Source organism: Epinephelus lanceolatus, chromosome 12, assembly GCF_041903045.1.
Source record: "Epinephelus lanceolatus isolate andai-2023 chromosome 12, ASM4190304v1, whole genome shotgun sequence".
NCBI classification, from domain to species: Eukaryota; Metazoa; Chordata; class Actinopteri; order Perciformes; family Serranidae; genus Epinephelus; species Epinephelus lanceolatus.
The window spans coordinates 36320633-36339143 of NC_135745.1; the positions used below are offsets into that span (position 1 = coordinate 36320633).

Consider the following 18511-nt stretch of genomic DNA (forward strand, 5'->3'; position numbering starts at 1 on the left):
CGGGGATGTGCCTCCTTTGCTTGCCCCTACGTGCCCCTCGCATGACAGGCCCCTGCTCTGACCCATGGAAGCACCGTGGCTTTGCCCCAATTACTGCTGCAGATAGGTGTAACTCTGGGTTACGTACCCCCTCATGTCTCTTCACCTTTCCCATTCTCCCCGGTGAATGGGAGACCCATCTGAGGCTCCTGGCACATTCAGAGGAGGTTGGGGGGGCAGAAGGAGGCGTGGGTGTTGCAAGAGGGTTGGTGTAATTTGATCAGAGGGCACAGCTGCATAAACAGGGGTATCGAGGAATTTCTGTCTGCTTGATGGAATTGACTTTGCATGAATGGCCCCTCTTTTCCCCCCAAAATGGGCCATTTTCCACATGTCTCAATGAATATGACAACAGCTTCAGCAATATGAGCGTAATACTGGAACTGCAACGCCGGCTAGGGGTAGCTTGAGTCTTTTCTCGAGCTGTGAAATTCTCCCTCTCTGGCTGTCTTTGCTAAAGACCTCATCCAAGTCCTGCTGCCTGACCTGTCAAAAGCAGCCCCATCCTCTCTAAAATGCCCAAACAAAATAAACCAACAACCGCTGGCAGGGTCAGAGGGCAGCTGCTCTGGGTGCCTGGACTCTGGCGGGCTCTCTGATTGGTGGAAAGGGCAGTGAGTAAAAGGGAATCTTTTCAAAGTGAAATCTCCAGCTGATGGCTTAGAGCTCCACACCCCACAGTTTGTTTCTCTTGCTGCTGTCAGGAGTTTTGCCCGAGCCATTTGGAAGGATTAGAAAAAGTGGGGGAAGAAAAAACTCAACTGGGCAGATCGTGTGTACGGTTGGGTCTGAGTGATGGCTCCAGGACCCCTCGGAGAGTGATAAACCTTTGACCTTGACAGCCCCCTGTGGTGACCCCTGACCTCTGGCTTTGTGCCACAGACTCGGTGAGACAGGTGCAGGTAGGAGAGTGACCACACCCCCACTGTCCAGGCAAAAATCTCCCTCATCTGACCTACCTGTCCTGATGGTCTGGACTCTCAAACTATGTCAGGAAAAAAATCTATCACCGACCGGAGGAACAACAGCTGATTTGGCTGAGTAAACCAGCATTTGCATGGGAAGCATGCACATATTAGATTGTAACAAAAATGCTGTTTAGCAGAAAACAATCACACTGCATTTACTAAATCAGTGCAGCAAAATCTATATCAATAGATTAATATATGAAACAGCTAAAAGGGAAATGGAAGAGACAGGCAGAGACTCAGGTACTGGCTCTAAATGGAAGCTGAGGAAGATTTTCAAATGGATTCACTTCCTTTTTAGAAAAGCACTTTGTAAAATGATACTCAATGTTACGTAAGAAATAAAAATGTGAATATTATCAAATTTGAGGTGCGTGGTGAGTGGAGGCACGGTGACACGTCACGCGGCCTCCTTTTTCTGCTCCGCAGCGGGCACTAGCTCCAAGGTCGCGCCAGTCCGCGCCAGCCTTTCTGCAGATCCATTTCCTCTCCCTAGGCACTTCCCTCATGTTGTTGGCCCAGTGATTCAGTGCCTTGCATTAAGAGCAATTCACCTGCCTCCGGCGTCCCAGCGGCACAGGTCCCCTGGGGAAACCAGGTGGAGCATAAAAAAGTTCCACATATGGTAAAGTCAAGCTGCTCGGAGGCTGCCGAGTGTCTGCTGTGGGGATAGAGGCTCCTAAAAGGCCCAGCTGGTACTTGGAAAAGGGCTTCTGCATTACTACACCTCAGTGTCTGTTTGGGCTCCCCTTTGGAAAGTGTTGGCCGGCGCACATGACCAGCCATTTTAGATTTCTCCCTCTACCCTGCCTCATCCCTCGCTCCCTCCCGCCTTCCAACTGGTTCTGTATCCAATTGAACATTTGGTCCTCCACTGCTGGTTAATCAAATTCCTCCATCTGGCCCCCCTATCCCTGTGGAACACAAAAGGTGCAGCCTGAGCCCGGGTCCAAGTGCATATTGGGAGGGAGGAGGGGGATGGAGACAGGGACTGCCTACCTAACTTACACAGCCCAGTCAACTAGATCAGGTAGAGAGCACGAGGCCAGGCCTGATCGTTTTGGGCAAACAGGAACAGCTTGGGACTAAGTATCAGAGCCCTGCTGTTCATATAGAGCTCAGGGACGGCAGTGGGTTCATATGACAGTAGGAGGGTTTTATGAGCTAATACCTCCACATACACTGTAGAATACAGAATAGAGTGGAGCGTAAGTACTACTGGCTACAACAGAAGGGAAGCACTGCCCTGACACTCTGATGTTATTGAGTCTCCGTGGCAGTAGAGGGCACTGCTCTTAGAAAAAAACACACTGCCTAGGAACAAAGACAAAAGGGAGAGAAAAGGGAATAAAGACATTTATGTTAAAATTTGATTGTTGTCTTCCTACACTGCTTCCTTGAGTTCAAAGTGTGTCAGTAACTAAGCAGTGTCTAAGCCTGTACTCTGATCAAAAAGAGCTATCTTAAGATATCACACAAAGCCAGCAGTGATCTTTTAATCCCCCAGAGAGACTGTGTAGCCTTCACAAAATATCTCCTTAACTACATATTTATTAGAAGAGACCTTTCAAAAAGCAGTCCTGCCGCACAAAGTTAAACAGGATTTTAAAGAGCAGTCACTTTCACAAAATGCTTCCCTCACAACAGTGACATATCCAGCTGATCACGTCTGCTCTCTGCTCTGATTCAGCAGGAGAACCTGAGGCGAGGTGAAGACGGGGACATGAAATGAGTCACGGATACGGAAACACATGGCATCTCAAGTGCTAGCTCTACCCGTCCGTAACATCTATTGTATGATTTCTATTCATGTCCAACCATCCTTTCCCCTGCCAGGTGGCAAAACATGTGTCAATAATTAAACTGCTTTTACATAACAGGATACAGGAACACAATGCAATTTGCTCCCCATATTTCATTGGGCCTTTATGAAAGCACATGAGAGAGTGTAATTAATCAAACCACTGGAATATGTGAACGGCAATTTCCACTTAATGGCACTTACAGGGATTGGGTCCCTTAAGCACCACGTTCTGTCTACCAAACGAGCGGGATTCATTTTCATCTTCATAGTTCAGACAATAAAACCTGGCGTGGATGTTAAACAACACCCATTTGACATTAGGAAGTCTGAAAAACAACATCAGATTGGGTCCGTGTGGCCTGGTCTCGTGCTTTTGGACACACCATAACTGCAATATGCTTAGCTCAAGTTAAAGGGATGCTTTGCCAATTTTCAACCAGCTTTGCATCATTATAACGTGGGTAGTACGTGTAAATGACCTATGGTAAACTCCCCTCCATCTTACTCACGGCCAGATCTCCCTACTCATGTGTCAGCTCAGATTTAATCACACAAAACGCTGGCTCTAGGGTTCTAGCTACAGATTGTATTACGTATCATTGTATGCCTGCCACCACCGACACAAAGATGATAGAGAATAGGCAACGACGTCATGGCGCGTTGCATTCTGAGTGGTAGCAGCCATACTTTAGGACACGCTTCTTCAACAGAGGCAAAAAACAAGAATGGACCAGTCAACATTCCCTACGGAGAGAAGCTAAACATGGAAGCAATTTTGCAAAATGAATTGAAATAATCAGCCTCAATCCGTACGAACACAAGAAGTGGTCAGACGATCGCAACAAGCTACCAAATGTATCGTTTCTGGACGTGTTTTCCTACGCCATTTGTGATGTGAGTGCTTACACATTAGTGGGCCTGCAGATTTTTAGATTTGTATGAAAGTAGGTAACCTAATCACGACTCACTACACACATCTCGCTGTGTTGCCACTTTAAAATAAAGAAAACAACATCTTTTCCCAAGGCCAACACGGCATCACATCTGGTCGTTAGAGTTCGTCCTTCACTTAGGTCACATTTTGGTTACCGTTAAGTTCGTTACTATGCGTACTTTCTAGCCAAAGTGGTGTTCATGGTGGTGTTGTTGCTGCTGCCAATGCTGATGTTCTTTCTACACTGTTTTGGACTAGTTTCTGTCACGATGATTAATGTTAGCTGTAAACATTTGAGGCTATTTTAATTGTTTGCTATTTTTAATCATTTTATAGTTATGTCAATATTATTTATGTCTTAGGTACAACCCCAACCAAAGCAAACTGTGTGAGTTGAAGCCCAAACCTAGTCTGTCAGAGATCATCACATAAAATACTGAGCCCGAGCCTGACCGAACCTGACCCCACCAAAAAGCACTGGTCGGCTTCTGCTGTGCGTCTCTCGCAGGAAATGGACTAGCTTGGTGGATCACCGTCTCTCCACACAGTATTTTCTCGCTAGAGAAGCTCCCTGCTCTGGCCAGGAGAAAGGACAGAGAGCCCAGTACAGAGCCTTGCTGCATTAGATCAGCCACCAGCAAGAGCATTTATTGGCCTAGGTTGTGATGTAGGTTTTCTACCTCTTGAGCAAAGCAAATGCCACACCCCTTTTCCTCTGTTCCCTCTCATCATGTAGCACCAATTTCATAAGTATTTGCATCTTCCTGCTGCATAGACAGCATAGTTTTATGTACAGACCATCTTTCCAGCAGTGAAATGCTTCCTTGAGGATGAATTGATACAGTCATACGTACGACTGTCATACTTGGGCGTCAGAAATTAATATTCTTTTTAATGATCTTGCTTTGACCTCAAACCAGAGTGTATGTTCTGTATTCACTTAACCACAGGAGGCTAACCGCCTCCCAGCCAGGGACAGGAAGAGGATCATTCACTGCTTTTAGTGGCTTTCTGTGAGAAGATGGTCCTAGTCTAAATGGCACCCATGTCCCTAAAAGTGTTTCTCTCTCCCCCACATCTCTTTCTCTCTCCCTCTGCCTCTCCAAAGACTCCTCTAAGTGCAGCATCTTGTTTCAGTAATTCAGCCAGGGCAGAGACAGTGGAGAGAGGAAAGTAATCGATTTCTCTCTCATTTGGTTCCTCCTAGACTTGCTGTAAGGCCTCTTGGGGAGTTCTGGACTATTGGACAGGACAATGTTATGGGAAAGAGTGTCATTGCGTTTAAGGTCATCGTTACACCAAGGTTTCATTTTGAGTGCGTTTTTATTGGTGTGCGGAACAAAGTAGACAAACAAACAATGCTGCTGCCATTTCCAGGATGGCAGACATCAAGATATGCCCTCCCTTTTCATAACGACGGCATCGCCATTCTGAATGATAGAGAGAGATATCATGCACTACAGCAATATGATCCACTGCAGGGATACACTCGGAAAACTGCTGCTGTGTACCAAGCTTTTAGTAAGGTCCATAGGTAAACCATGTGTCTATAAAAAGACACCATTACTAAATAATTTAAAGGAAATGCCTTTACTGTATGATTACTATTTCTGCTTCATGCTTCACAACATCTCTCCAAAAGAAGGAGTGAAGAAAATGAGAGGAGGGTGGAAAGAGAAAAAGCCAAATGACATGGAAGATTGAGGGTGGAATAATATTGTGCTCTGAGTTTCACTGCAATAATAGACATCGACCATTTGAAATGAATTTCACCTATTTTTCTCCCATATTGAATACTAACATTAAGGTCCAGCACATCATACATTACTACCGAACGTGTTTGTATTACTGTAACATGGCTGCTTATAAAATCACTTATTTTCTAAGGAACAAGTGTATGTTTTTCCTAATGAAGTGTGTATAGCTTTTTTTTAAATGAAACCTTTAAGCAGGTATATGTATAACATATTTACTATGCTATGATATTATACAATATATATATGTATAACATACTATAAACAGTGTTTGGAAATGCTGTAACTTGCTGTAATCCATTACAATTACTTAGAAGAATATGCATATATCAATATATCAAATTACAGCTGCCAGTCAAAACTCACAAAGGGGTTACATCTGAATACCGTGCAACTTCAATTAAAAGCCTAGTCCCAATTAAACACCCAGTCCCTATTACTAGCCCGGTGTAGCTACACATTTTGACAAATAAAGGCCTGTCTCAATCAGAGGCCTGGTCTGGTTGCCAAGCATCTCTTCGGATGTATAAAAGCCAGTTGTTGGCTACCTCAAATTATGTGTCCATTCCCCGATTACCCTGTAAGTTATTCATATTCCTTTAGTACGTAAGAGTCCTCAGATCAAAAGAATCAAAATTATTTCAAGTTGTGCGTATTGTTTTAACAGGATTAAGTGGTGTTGTGTCTGTTTGTCGGATCTACATCAAATGAATGATTCATAATTAATTTATTATCTGAAGCCTAATGTTTAAATAAGTAATATTCATACTGGTTTAAATAAACAATTTGATTATATTTCCCATCTTTGCTGAGCAACACTTTTGTGTGAAAAGAATTAAAGGCCTGTCCCAAATATAGGCCTGTTGATTCCAGTGATTTAAGCAAACAATAGCCCGGGCTATTAATTGAACTTTTACAGTATATTCTTCCCGGTAAAGAGCTTATATGTACAAAGCGTTGGGAGGGTTACTTGTGAAATGTAATAAGTTACAGATAACTACTTACTCTGTTGAAAATGAAATCAGTAAAGTAACTATTATAATTACTTCATCAAGCTAATGTAACTGATTATGTTGGATTACTTTTCCAAGAAACATTTTAAACTGGGCGGTGCCAAAAGAAGGTATTCCCACACAGCCAAAAGATGCAAAGAAAAGTGAATGGTATTTTCTACATACAGAGTATTTACACAAAAGAATATATTCAGATGTTAGCATCAACATTTTAATAACTGTAATTTAATGACATTTTTCTCGGTAACTGTAACTGATTACAATTATTGTAAAACATAATTACATGTTACATGCTTCATACCACATTCAGTTGTTCTGCATCTTTTCACCATGCAGGACCGCCTTCTTTCGGCATATTTCTGGACAAGGTGGGTCAGCAAGGCTGGGACAAATTTGAGTGCATCACCACTAAGGTTGTAATGACTTAGAAGGAGCTGTCTCTACATCCAGACAGGGTCCATTCATTTGACAGTAGGTGCTAAAAATTTTGAGCGTTTTGGATTGATTCTCTCGTTTGACTTTGCACCTCCTCTTGTCTAAGCATTTTGTGTCTGTCCATGCCTGCAATCAGACAACCACATCAAGGTGGGTGACTGTGTTGTCAGACCAAAACAATGCTAAAAATTCAACAGTATTTTCCTTCTGGAATCAGAAAAGGCCTCTAAGATTACTGTATGGTTTTAAGCTTGCTTACCAGCGGTGAAAATGCTCATTGCAAAACCTTCAGCTATTGCCCAGTTTCAAACGTTTATTAGAAAAGTAATCAAAAAGTAATTAAATGTAATATATCACATTACTTTGTTGATTTTATTAAACATTACTTATTAGACAATTAACAAGGTAACTAGCAATCAGTAACCCATTACATTTTAAAAGTAACCGTCCCCACACTGATGATATATTTATAATGTATAATATGATCTAAATAGTCTACATGGGCAGTATGGTGAGTCATTCTGTATGTACTGTGTGTCAACAGTAAACACTCCAGCTGAAAACAGCAGGGAGAACACAGCCCGTCTGCCCTGTAAGACTTCGCATTATTGGGCAGTGCCAGTCAAGCCTTTGCTGAGCTTTCCAGCCTCCCTACCTGCCTCATCAACAGGTCTGCGGTGGGTTTCGCCCCTGTCTCCAGTTTGCATCTCCTCTGTATTTGGGTCCCTTTATGGTTTCTAATCATTCATTCTGTGTTTCAACTTGCCAACGCCAGCCTGCTAAATTCTTAATAACAGTCAGTAACTCTCAGGTTGAGCTTCCATTCATTTACATCTGATTGAGATATTCTTGCACAAACCAATTAAAAATGCAATACAACTACCTGCAGATCTTGGCATGTATTATTTTCAAAATAGAGATCAATCTCGTGTGTCATTAAGAGTGCGGCAGCTGCAATACAAACAAGACAAATCTATCTATTGTTTATTACCTCCTCAGGCTTTTTACCCAGAGGGCAGAATAAGAGAGGGAGGGGCAGAGGTCAGCATAATTACCATTCACTCCCTCCTTGGAGTCAGACAGTGCTAAGACATGCATTGGCAAATTCCATGGCAGCATCGTATATCACATTACCATAAAGCCCCAAAGAGCTAACCTTTGTTCAATTCCATTTGATTCTAAGAGAGGAAAACAGTCTCACTGACAGCCTCATCCACCCTCCGTGTTTCATGAGTTCACTTGTTTGTCTTTCAGTCTTGTGACTGCTCTTGCTAAAGATGTGCTATTCCAAAAATAAAGCGTCAGGGGACATGGGGGATCATTGAATCATCCTGGGTAGAATATCACATCATCTGGAGAGCTTCAAGGTTCAATCTCAAACTGTGCCTGGGAAAAAAAAAGACTGAAATGTCTTGGAAATAATATGCCATGTTTAGCTCCAAGTCACTATATATACATAGTCTGATTCAATAAATATGCATTTCTATGGTTGCTCACATTCTGATTAACAACTGCATTGATTAATTTTGTTTTTTTTCTGTGACACCCTTGTAGTGTGCCCCTGGTATTACAGAATTCACCTGGAAGCTCTCTCCATTTTGGCTTCTGTTGACGAACAACAAAGCACTTGCATTTGCAGCATCAATACACTCTAATATGCCTGTTGACTGAAAATGAGAGCACCAGTGCTGACAGAATGTGAAATACTGTTACTGAGCAGAGGAGGCTTAGTGGCGATGTCTTCAGTCAAGCTTAAAACCAATGGCTTTGGCTCTCTGTGGCAATCTTTAGGCGGCATGGAAGGACAAATGCTACTATAGAGGATGAAAGAAATGTAAAGATGAGAAGGGGCAAAATAGTAAGCAGACACATAGAGGGGGACGCGCAGACGGGAGAATTGTAGACAACATAAACGAAAGAAATAAAAAAAGGGGTGGGCAAAGAGAGCAAAAGAGAGGCAAAGTGGAACGATAGAAAAAGAAAAAGAAAGAAAGAAAGAAAAAGAGATCTGTGAATTTCCCCTTCCTCCCCTGAGACCTCCCTTGATGCCAAGCATTCATCATCCAGCCTCTAATATCAGTTATTCTGTGGCTCCTCTGCTTACAGCAGAATTAATTTCTGCTTTAATTACTCTCATCGGCGGAATGCTGATGAAGGAGAGGGACGAGGCATTCTGGGACTCGGGCCTCATTCCACCGCTTTAATTTGAATGAATTCCACCCGGAGACTCTGGCAAACAACTGGCAGCCGAGCCCCGGGAGCCACTCTGGGACTGCGCAGAAGAGCTGCAGCCATGGCCCCCACCAACCTAGCTACCTTGTGTGTGCGTGCCTGTGTGTGTTTTACTTGCTTGTGCGCATTACGTGGAGCACGTTGATTGTGCGCGAGGCTGAGCGTTGGAGTGAAAAGGTAGGGAGAGAGAACACACAAGACGAGCGAAAAGAGAAAAGGGAGAAAAAAAATGGATTGATGGATTGAGTGATGAGTGTGTGTACAGTGTGTTTACGGTGTTTGTGTGTGGGTGTGCGTGTGCCTCAGTGCGCAGTGTTTGCATTCATATGAATGTACTCAGGGATACGGGGTGAGAAAGTAGAGCTGTAAACGATTTGGTACAGGGAGAGACAGTGAGAACAGATCCATATGGACATGAAACATATGAAATATGAACAACATCACTGACTGCAGCCCACTGTGTAACACAAGTGTTGGTTTGAGAGCAAAAATCATTAATACTTAATTTGATTATTCCAGATATGGCACATCATACTCCCCAACAAACCCCCAGTCTGTGTATCATACAAGAACGAGCAGTATAAAAAGGAAATGACTGTATGAATAGGAGAAGGCTGTACGTGTGAGATACACCATGTTTGCATAATGAAAACAACTGCAGAAACAGTATAATATCACAGCAACCCCGGCAGAGGAGCAGAGAGAGGGGCCATAATTGACTTTTCTCCAAGCCAGCTTGGTAGTTACAGAATGTAGCATATTGGATAAGGATTGTGATTGATTATGTGGGTCTGCCATACCGATTCGTTTGATTAAATGTAACCATGGGTTTCTTTTCCAAGCCCTAATGAAGCAGCAATTTGAAACTGAGAGACTGGAGGAGGCTGAGCCAGGTTGCCTTCAGCCCCACGCCGTCTATCTGTGTGTGTGTATATATGAGGCTTCGAAACAGGAGTCATCACACAACATCCTGCCACTGTACCTCTTTTAGAATACAAGACGGTGAAGTCATTTGATGAAATCAATTATGAAAACTAAACAACTTATTTACAAAAATCTGATTTAATGCCAAAAAACTCTGGTATTAGTGTTCCGCTGCCTGAAATAATAGCAAGATTGAAATTCACTGAATAATTATGTGGCACGAATCTCTGCAGGGACAACACACATTTCCCCTCACAGCAGAGTAACATAACTATAATTAATATGTATGGTGATACTGTATATGAGGACGGCGCGTACGATCTGGGGTTTAAAATATCACTCCAATTCACTCAGTGGCGCTTTTTAACTTCAACCCGCATGACACAATTCATCTCCTCCAATTTTATGTTTCCGAGCCATCCCTCCTCCAGTTCAGCAGAGGGCAGGGAGGTAGGTGGGTGTGACCTCCACTGACCCTGAAACCTCTGGACAGGTGGGCGGTGGCCTACGTGCACTGTCCGTTTTGGCAGCAGCTCTCTTCCACTCCCCGGCAGGGAGCTCAGGCCATGATGAGCAGCTGGGTCGCAAACACTAAGCACATTAATATCTTCTTAATGATAATAATCATTATGGCATAAGCACCTTCCCCCAAAGTGGGAAGGCTCGCAGAATGTGCCAGAGTAGCATCGTCGTTAAGGTACAAAAAAACGGAGATGAAATGACTCTTTTAATGGGCAGCAACTTACAGCCACCAGTATAATGCAGACGCTAATGTAATAATGTGATAATGAGATACACCGAAGACATTAGGGAGACCAAAAACTCAATGAAACCCGTGAATGAATAAATAAAATCTGTACTTGAAACTGGGGTTGACACAATCACCACTGCAGATACACCTTATATGATATATAATGCATCTTAATATAAACTGTATTATAGATATATGTTTTAATTAGTGTCGCTAAGATTTCCTCAAGCTTAAAGTCTGGAGTTACTGGAGTACTTCACCACCTTGTGTCCCCGTGCCTTTGAATCCATGAAGTGCTACAGCATTTCCCATATACTCGCCTCATTTAATATAACTGTCAGTATTCACCTATCATAGGCCATTATCTGTCTCATCCGCGTTCATTATTGAAGCTAATGATCTGTTGTCCTCTCTGCTCCCCATTGAAGGAGGACTACATTAAAAGTCTCTTACTAACTTAATTAGTAATTATAAATGTTAAAGATTAATCAGAGAGTGAGTGGCTTAAGGTTTGCGTCTCTAGGCAGCGGTGGGACAAATGGAGAGACAAAGAGGCCATGTCGCTTCAGTGTTCACACTCCAGCGTCACGCTGGAAATGGAACGAGACACACAGAAGGGTGAAAGTGTGACCATTTTACCTCCGATGAATGTGTGTTTTAGCACTGTGAAAAGACACACATAAAAATATTACTTCAATTTTAAAAATGTCCTCTTCTTTGAGATGAAAGTCTTTCAGCCAAATATAAATTGTTTCCTTTCTATAATCTACAAGCACTACTGTAGTGGATATAATGCTGTTACAGGAAGCAGCATTTAATACGGTAACCTATGATGCATGCAGTACTCACATTATCTCTTTCTAACAAGATGGAAATAGATCCCCTTAATTAAATCCTGGGTGTACACTAATTCCTTACTAAATCTGCACCTCTCTGACAATTCCACATCAGCAGCACCGTGCACTCCAGTAAACATATAAGCACTGATATCAACATTAAACCTTAATAACTAATAAAGCTTTCATCCAGGGAGTTCCTGTGTGATTTCCATTAATGTGGGGGGAATCGCCCAGGACCATCTCCCTGTTTTCCGGAGCATGTTGACGCTTGAGCCGGGGGGGAGGTGGGCCGGTATTCTCAGTGCAGGAGGGAAAACAAGGAGGAACTTTAAGCTGTGCTGAGTTGTGGGATGGAAGAGATGCAAACTGCATTTCTGCCCGAACTTCAACCATATGTGTAAGAGAAATTTGGAGGAGATGTACAAGGCTCGAAGTAAAGAAAAGAGGACTACTACAACAACTCGTAGAGATGAGCAAAGACTTTACAGTAAACAACGATGGGTATCCATTTCGTAACTCTGCCCTCTCTCTCTCTCTCTCTCTCTTAGAGGAGAAATGGCGGTGCTTTGACTGTTGAGCAGGGAGTCCTATCACACAAGACACACAGAGTGGGGTGATGGCGGGGGGCTGGCCGGTGGCCCGCAGCACCTGAAACCTATTAGAGAGCTTTGGAACATTCCACAGGGTTCTTCCACTTTGGCCAGAGGGCATCGTAAAGGTCCTCGCAGAGAGGGTCGCTGCGACTCAGACACCGACAAACAGCCAGCAAGGTGAAACACTAAAACTAGAGTCTGATATGGCAGAGTGTGACATGTGAATACAAAGAGAGACAGTACTTATTGTGGATGTAGATTTCGGGGGGAATGCAGGGGACACATTTCCCTCAATACTTAGAACATGTGCATCTGTCCACGATAAATACATGATACTTGACAAAATTAGAGATGTTTGCTTAAAAATCACTAGAATGCAGGATATTAGGTGTTTGCTGCTCAGATTTTTTGGCGGAGGACCCCCAAACCCCCCATTTTATGTGCCCCCGCTAATGTAGAAACAAAACCCTCATCCTTGGTATCTGTAACAGAGGTGTTCTATCGTTGTTAGGAAGAAAACGTTGCTTCCACCAGGTCTGTAACTTGCCTGTCGTCCCTGCTGAAATGAAAAATGTGCTCTAAAGTCAATGATAACATTTCCTGCACTTAGATTCATAAGGAGTTTGTCTTCATAAAGGAGCACTATGATTAAAACATTTACCGTTGGCAAGCCAAGCAAAACTTTTATCAACTTTTTATCAAATGGTTTGCCATCTGGACTTAAAACAGTAGGGGCCCAATAGTGCGCTGACACTAAAAACAAACATGCATAAACACACACAACCTGCTGCCAAATTTCTTGGAGATAGCCTTATCTTCTCCGCTATGTGTGTGAGTGTGTGTGTGTGTGTGTGTGTGTGTGTATATATGTGTTTTAGTGGTACCAAGGCCCATCTCTTTGGCTGGATCTGTGTCCATGCCTCAGTGTTATGCTCACTGGGTTTAGCTCTATGGGTGTCTGTGGCCTCTCCTCTGGCCGCCCGTGTCCATTTGCTCTGCGGGTATGGCAGGCCTGAGCTGACAGATGGCCGCCCCTCTCCATTCCGCTCCAGAGTAACACAGTAACTGGTTTTTCCTCCGCCGTTGACCTTGCCACAGCCAGCCAGCAATCCAGGCTGGCACTCGGCCTGTCGAACAGGAGGGTAATGAAGTCCAGCGCTGCTCACATGATTATTAAGGCTTTGACGCTGGGGGGCCTTTCAGAACCCTATCCCCCTCCCCTCTCCTCCCCTGTCTGCCATTCACACAGCCAAAGTTCGATGAGGATAGTAATTCGTTACATGGTACTTTGTAAAACCACCATTGTGCGTCATAAAGAGAGCTAAAACTTTTTTGGGGTACTCTTTTGGAGTCTGTTTGTATTCTAAAACAAACCTCTCTCCACCTATGAAGCGTACTTAACAACAATTTGGAGAACAACATTGAGGCTCTGTCCTATTCAGTAGCATATGATAGCTACTGGCGTCCCAGCGTGCATGTCATTCCAAAAACACACCAAGTAAGAGCCACTACACAAAGTTAGATCAAATTTGTCACACTCCTATTGGTGCTGACAACCGCTAAAAGCAATGCAGTTCAGCAGTAGCGCACCACTTCACTCTCACTGCCATTCTCCCTTACCACAAGCATCTCTAGGCACGCTTGGAACCCCGGTCCCATCAGGGCCAGGCTGGGATTTGAGAGGTGTAGGTTGCAGCTCTGACCTTTACTAAGGCAGGACTGTCTGTTTGCACTTCTCCCATAAGCCCCCCTCCAGTCAGACTGCTAAGCAACCCCATCAGACCAGGGGTGCGCATGCACCTACGGCCTTGGTGACATCTCAGAGACCATGGGGAGGTGGAGTAATGCAGAGGTTAATTCTGATCATCCAGTATTTATGGGCTTCACTTCAGAACAAGGGTTGGCATTAACACTCTAAAGGAGACATCCCTCCTGTATATCAATAAAACATAGCCAGAAGCACAGGAAGAACCTCCCTTTATTCAGTCCCTGACTAGACTTGCATAGGAGGTTTCTAAAAGCATACCAGTGATTCCTTCATTAGTCGATGTCTTTAAATTCACAGAAAAAAATGTAGGATTTATACAAATCTGCATGACTGTATCTATTTGCGCTTTAGAGTGATAACTCAACAAATGAGCACAGTTCGGCCAATCACTGCTGTGAATTTGCCCCCAAATCACCATGGTGACATCAACCTACCAATTGCAATGCAGTAAGGGGCAGCAAGTCTTCGCTCGGAGTTTGTACAAACAGGCTGTATGAACTGAGAGCATCAGATATTTTCTCACATGTTGGCCTAGTCTGTGAAGTGTGGGGAAATGTCAGGAAAATCAATAGATAAGGACCACATCAGCCTGAGCTTGTCTGGCCTAGCAACAGAGCATCCCCATGGTGATGTCAATTACCTCTGCTTTACAACAAAAACACCAGGAAGAGCAAAACAGTCTCTGCAATGCTGTAAAACTTTTAATGCAGTCTCCTGGTTACATTGAGGAATTTGTAAGAAACTTCTTTTTTTTTTTTTTTTGTTTTCAATCCAGACAGGTAGGTAACACAGCGAATGTGAGAATCTTATTGATAGCTTTTTTCTTGCAGCTCACTCTGTTTTCTATTCTCCTCATGGACGCCACATTAGTCAGGGAGAGGTATAATGTAACGAGCAGTAAGGTGCGCATAATTGCATATTAGCAGCAACACACTTGGCTGCACGGGAGGTGACTGCGCTAACGAACAGAGAGGCGTTATTAATCACCAATTAATAAAAGCAGGCAGATATCACACTCAGTATATGGCACGCATGGTTTCCTTTGTTTCCACTGGCTGGTCCAAGCCTGTTCTCTTATTTATTTCATAAGATTGATCCTGTTCCTGTGCCGTGTTGTCTATTGAGTTCTGACTCTGATCCAGCCCCCTAGGAGTCAAATGAGGAGTGTTTGGCCATGTTTGTTAGCAGATTACATGTGTGTGTGCTCTATGAATGAGTCCCAGAAACTGAGGGAACACCAACAGACATGCCTAATCAAAGAGGATTATAGGAAAAGAAACAAAGAATGGAAATACTAAATTCTGTTTATGCACCGGGAGGAAAAAGAAGCACTTAATGGAGTAGTAAATGTGTTGCCACCAGGGCAGAGACAGTGATGGAGACCATGTAATCAACATACACTGGCCAAGTTGCTCCAGGGGCTCAAGACAAGAGGATATGTGTCAAGGATAATTTGCGGCCCTTAGCAAGAAACAAAACAAGCCTTCCAGCTTCAAATACTGTTACAGTGTGCCTCCTGTCTGTTCCCCCACTGACAGCCAACGCAGTATGTTTTGCCAGGTTGGAGCATGGTTTATATGAAAATGTGAGTGCTAGATAGTGAGACAGAGGAAAATGGAGAGATAGTGGACTGAGAGAGGGGGGAAAGGAGAAAGAGAGAACAGAGAGGAGGAGGAGAAGCTAGAGGAGAGCTAAAGGCCTCTCACTCGCTCTCCTCTCCAGCTCTGTAACGGCCCACAGTGCCTGCTTCACACAGAGCGGCCAGCTGTACAGCAAATGTGCCTTTCCCTCTCCGCCCCCGAACCTTTCCACCCCTCCAGTGCCCCCCTCTGCCTGGGCCGACCAGGCCACCGGCTCCTCTCTGTGAGAGAAGGCTCCTCCCTGACTTGGCTTCGAGCTCAGTGCTGTCACCGACCCAAAAAATCCGTAGAGGTGACCCCAAAAAACACTTTTCTGGGATGTGGTTTGGTTTGTTTGTTTACAATTGTCCTTCTGAGCGCTGCCACCTTGGCAGTAGCTGCTTGGAATGGACAGGAGTGAGATGAGAATTGGATTGAGAGCAGATATAACAGGAAAGCAAAAACCCTTTTCACCTTTAAAACCCTTTAAGACAGAGCCCATGCTTCAAAACATGTCAGGGCTCTGAAAATCCACACAGGGACATTTGAAACAGTGCGATAAATGGGCCAAACGTGCCCCCCATGAGGCTCCAAATGTCATAGTTTACAGTGGGGTCAAAGTGAAGCAATGGGGTGGCATGATGGCATGCTGATAAAACCAAACAGGCTTTTGTGTCAATGAAAGACCTTCAAAGGTCCTCTTAAAAAAAAAAAGCAAACGACTTTGTGAGAGCACTGTGATGTTAAATATTTTTTTTACATTGCAATTACTTCAGATCAAGATGGCAAATTAAAATGCACGACAGATTTGTTTTCTAATCTCAAAGAAAAATAGAAATAAAAGGTTTGATAGTGACTGCAGCAGCTGAAAGCTGTATAAATCTGTGTGTCTCTAGAGAAAAATCGGACACCCTCAATTCTGTAAGTGAGCCATGCCAAAAAAACTCTAAACTAAAGAGTGGCCAGCTGTCTTCTGGCCTGCTATTAAATTGCTCCTTGGATGGTGGCGATATCATTTTTTTCTCCATAGGAGTATCACACCAGGTCCCCAAACAGAGCGACCAGCTGTACAGCAAATGTGTACTGATCCATCTGGGCCCTAGCAGGCTGCGGCCTCCATCTTAAAACACGTGGGGCCGTTCACAGGCTTGGCTGGGGCTGGTCTGCAACACACCCCTCTGCACCCATGGCCACCTCCTTCCCTTTCATTTACCTCTATTATCATAGTAAATGTTGAGTAGCTGGGCACCAGAGCTGCGCTTTATGTCTGAAGCAGGACCGTCATCGTCTGAGTGTAATATCCATGCATCAAAATGTGCTGGCAGGCGTACAGAAGAGGCAGCCACGAGCACTTTGGACCGATGGGAGGAGGTGAGGGTGGAGGCTGAGTGGTTCGGGGAGACGATTGTATTACAAAGGCAGCTAATATGGACTTGTCTGGGTGAGACAGGCTCAGGTTTTGTTGTTCCATACACTTAGCACTATGGTTATGTCACGGCACATCACTATATATAGAGTTATCAGTGTGAACTGACACCATGGAGCGGGGCATGGATGAAAACAACACCCCTATGAATCCAGCGTCTGCTCCATTACCTACGCTAATAACGCTGACAGCTGAGCGGAGATGACCCCAGCCCCCTGTTTCCCCTCTCCTGTGCAGATGGCCATTAAAAGGAGAAAGTGTCCCCTTTTCAGTAGAGAAGGTATTTAGAGCTTTTCCAAATGAGTATTTTTTTTCCTGTGTTTTTGGCCCAAATTGGCTTTGCAGTGATTACAGCCTGGTTTGAATTTAACCCCATTCTACATAAAAAGGTAGATGATATATAAAACCAAGAGATCAACATTATGTTGTTACACAACTAACCTGATGCATAAGTTTCGCTGTATACCTCTTTGGTCAAATATATTTTCTTTTATTTGATTCCTTTTTGTTTGTTTGTTTTACAAAAATGCAGTCCCTTCTCGACGACTTCATCTTTCTACCAATTTTCATTACAATGAGTTTTGTTTTCTCCATATTTTAGAGATCACAAAGCAAATACATCTAACAGAAACCCTTTTGAGGAGTCTGATGAAACCCGTGATCATGTTGAATACAAAGCAACGGCATATCAGAGAAGTAAGACATCAGACAATAACCCAATCACCTATCCTCCTGTTATCTTAAGCTGTCTGAATTCCACTATTATGGGGGAACTGTGTGCTTGTGCGGCTGACAGACATAAAATAACCAGTAGGGGGGTTTGTTTTCTACCCTCCCAGTGTGCTCCGTGCCTGCCTTTGCGAGAGAAAGGACTAATGCTGGCATGGTACTGTATTAGGCACCCCCAGTAGAATAGTGGGTGAGCAGATCGCAAAGATGAATACAAAATACACACCTACACACTCTCAGCTCGTCTCTCTCCTTTGCAAATACACCGAAGCATCAAAATCACAAATCACATGCTTCTGATTGTTTATGCACAAACAGTGGGTCCCTGATAGAATTGCCTACCGGTCCTGATAGAATTGCCCACCGTGTTTAAATTCACCTGCGCCTAGAAGCGTGTCCCAAACAGAGAGGCGGTTTGGTTCCAGATCAATGAGTCTCTCTCCCACTGAAGACAACAGATAATGCAGTGTAATGAAAGAGCCGCCAAACGAGCTGAATAAATGAATGAATAAAGGAACGTGAGACCGGAATTCAGACGCCTACTTACTGCAGGCAAGAAAACCTGTTTTCCAATTGTCTGTTCTCTACAAATTATTCTGCCTGCATACAAATGACTACCAAAAGTAAAGACATTTTGAAAATGTGGAGGGTTAGTCTTACACCAGCACTCTTTGTTTAGGAAT

The 18511-nt window shown here is 43.7% G+C and overlaps 1 protein-coding gene across 7 annotated transcripts in view; it reads right to left on the bottom strand.

Annotated features, from left to right (window-relative positions):
* Positions 1 to 18511, bottom strand: part of LOC117263208 (zinc finger protein 521-like) — a 98292-nt gene that overhangs the window by 32548 nt on the left and 47233 nt on the right. The window lies entirely within an intron of this gene.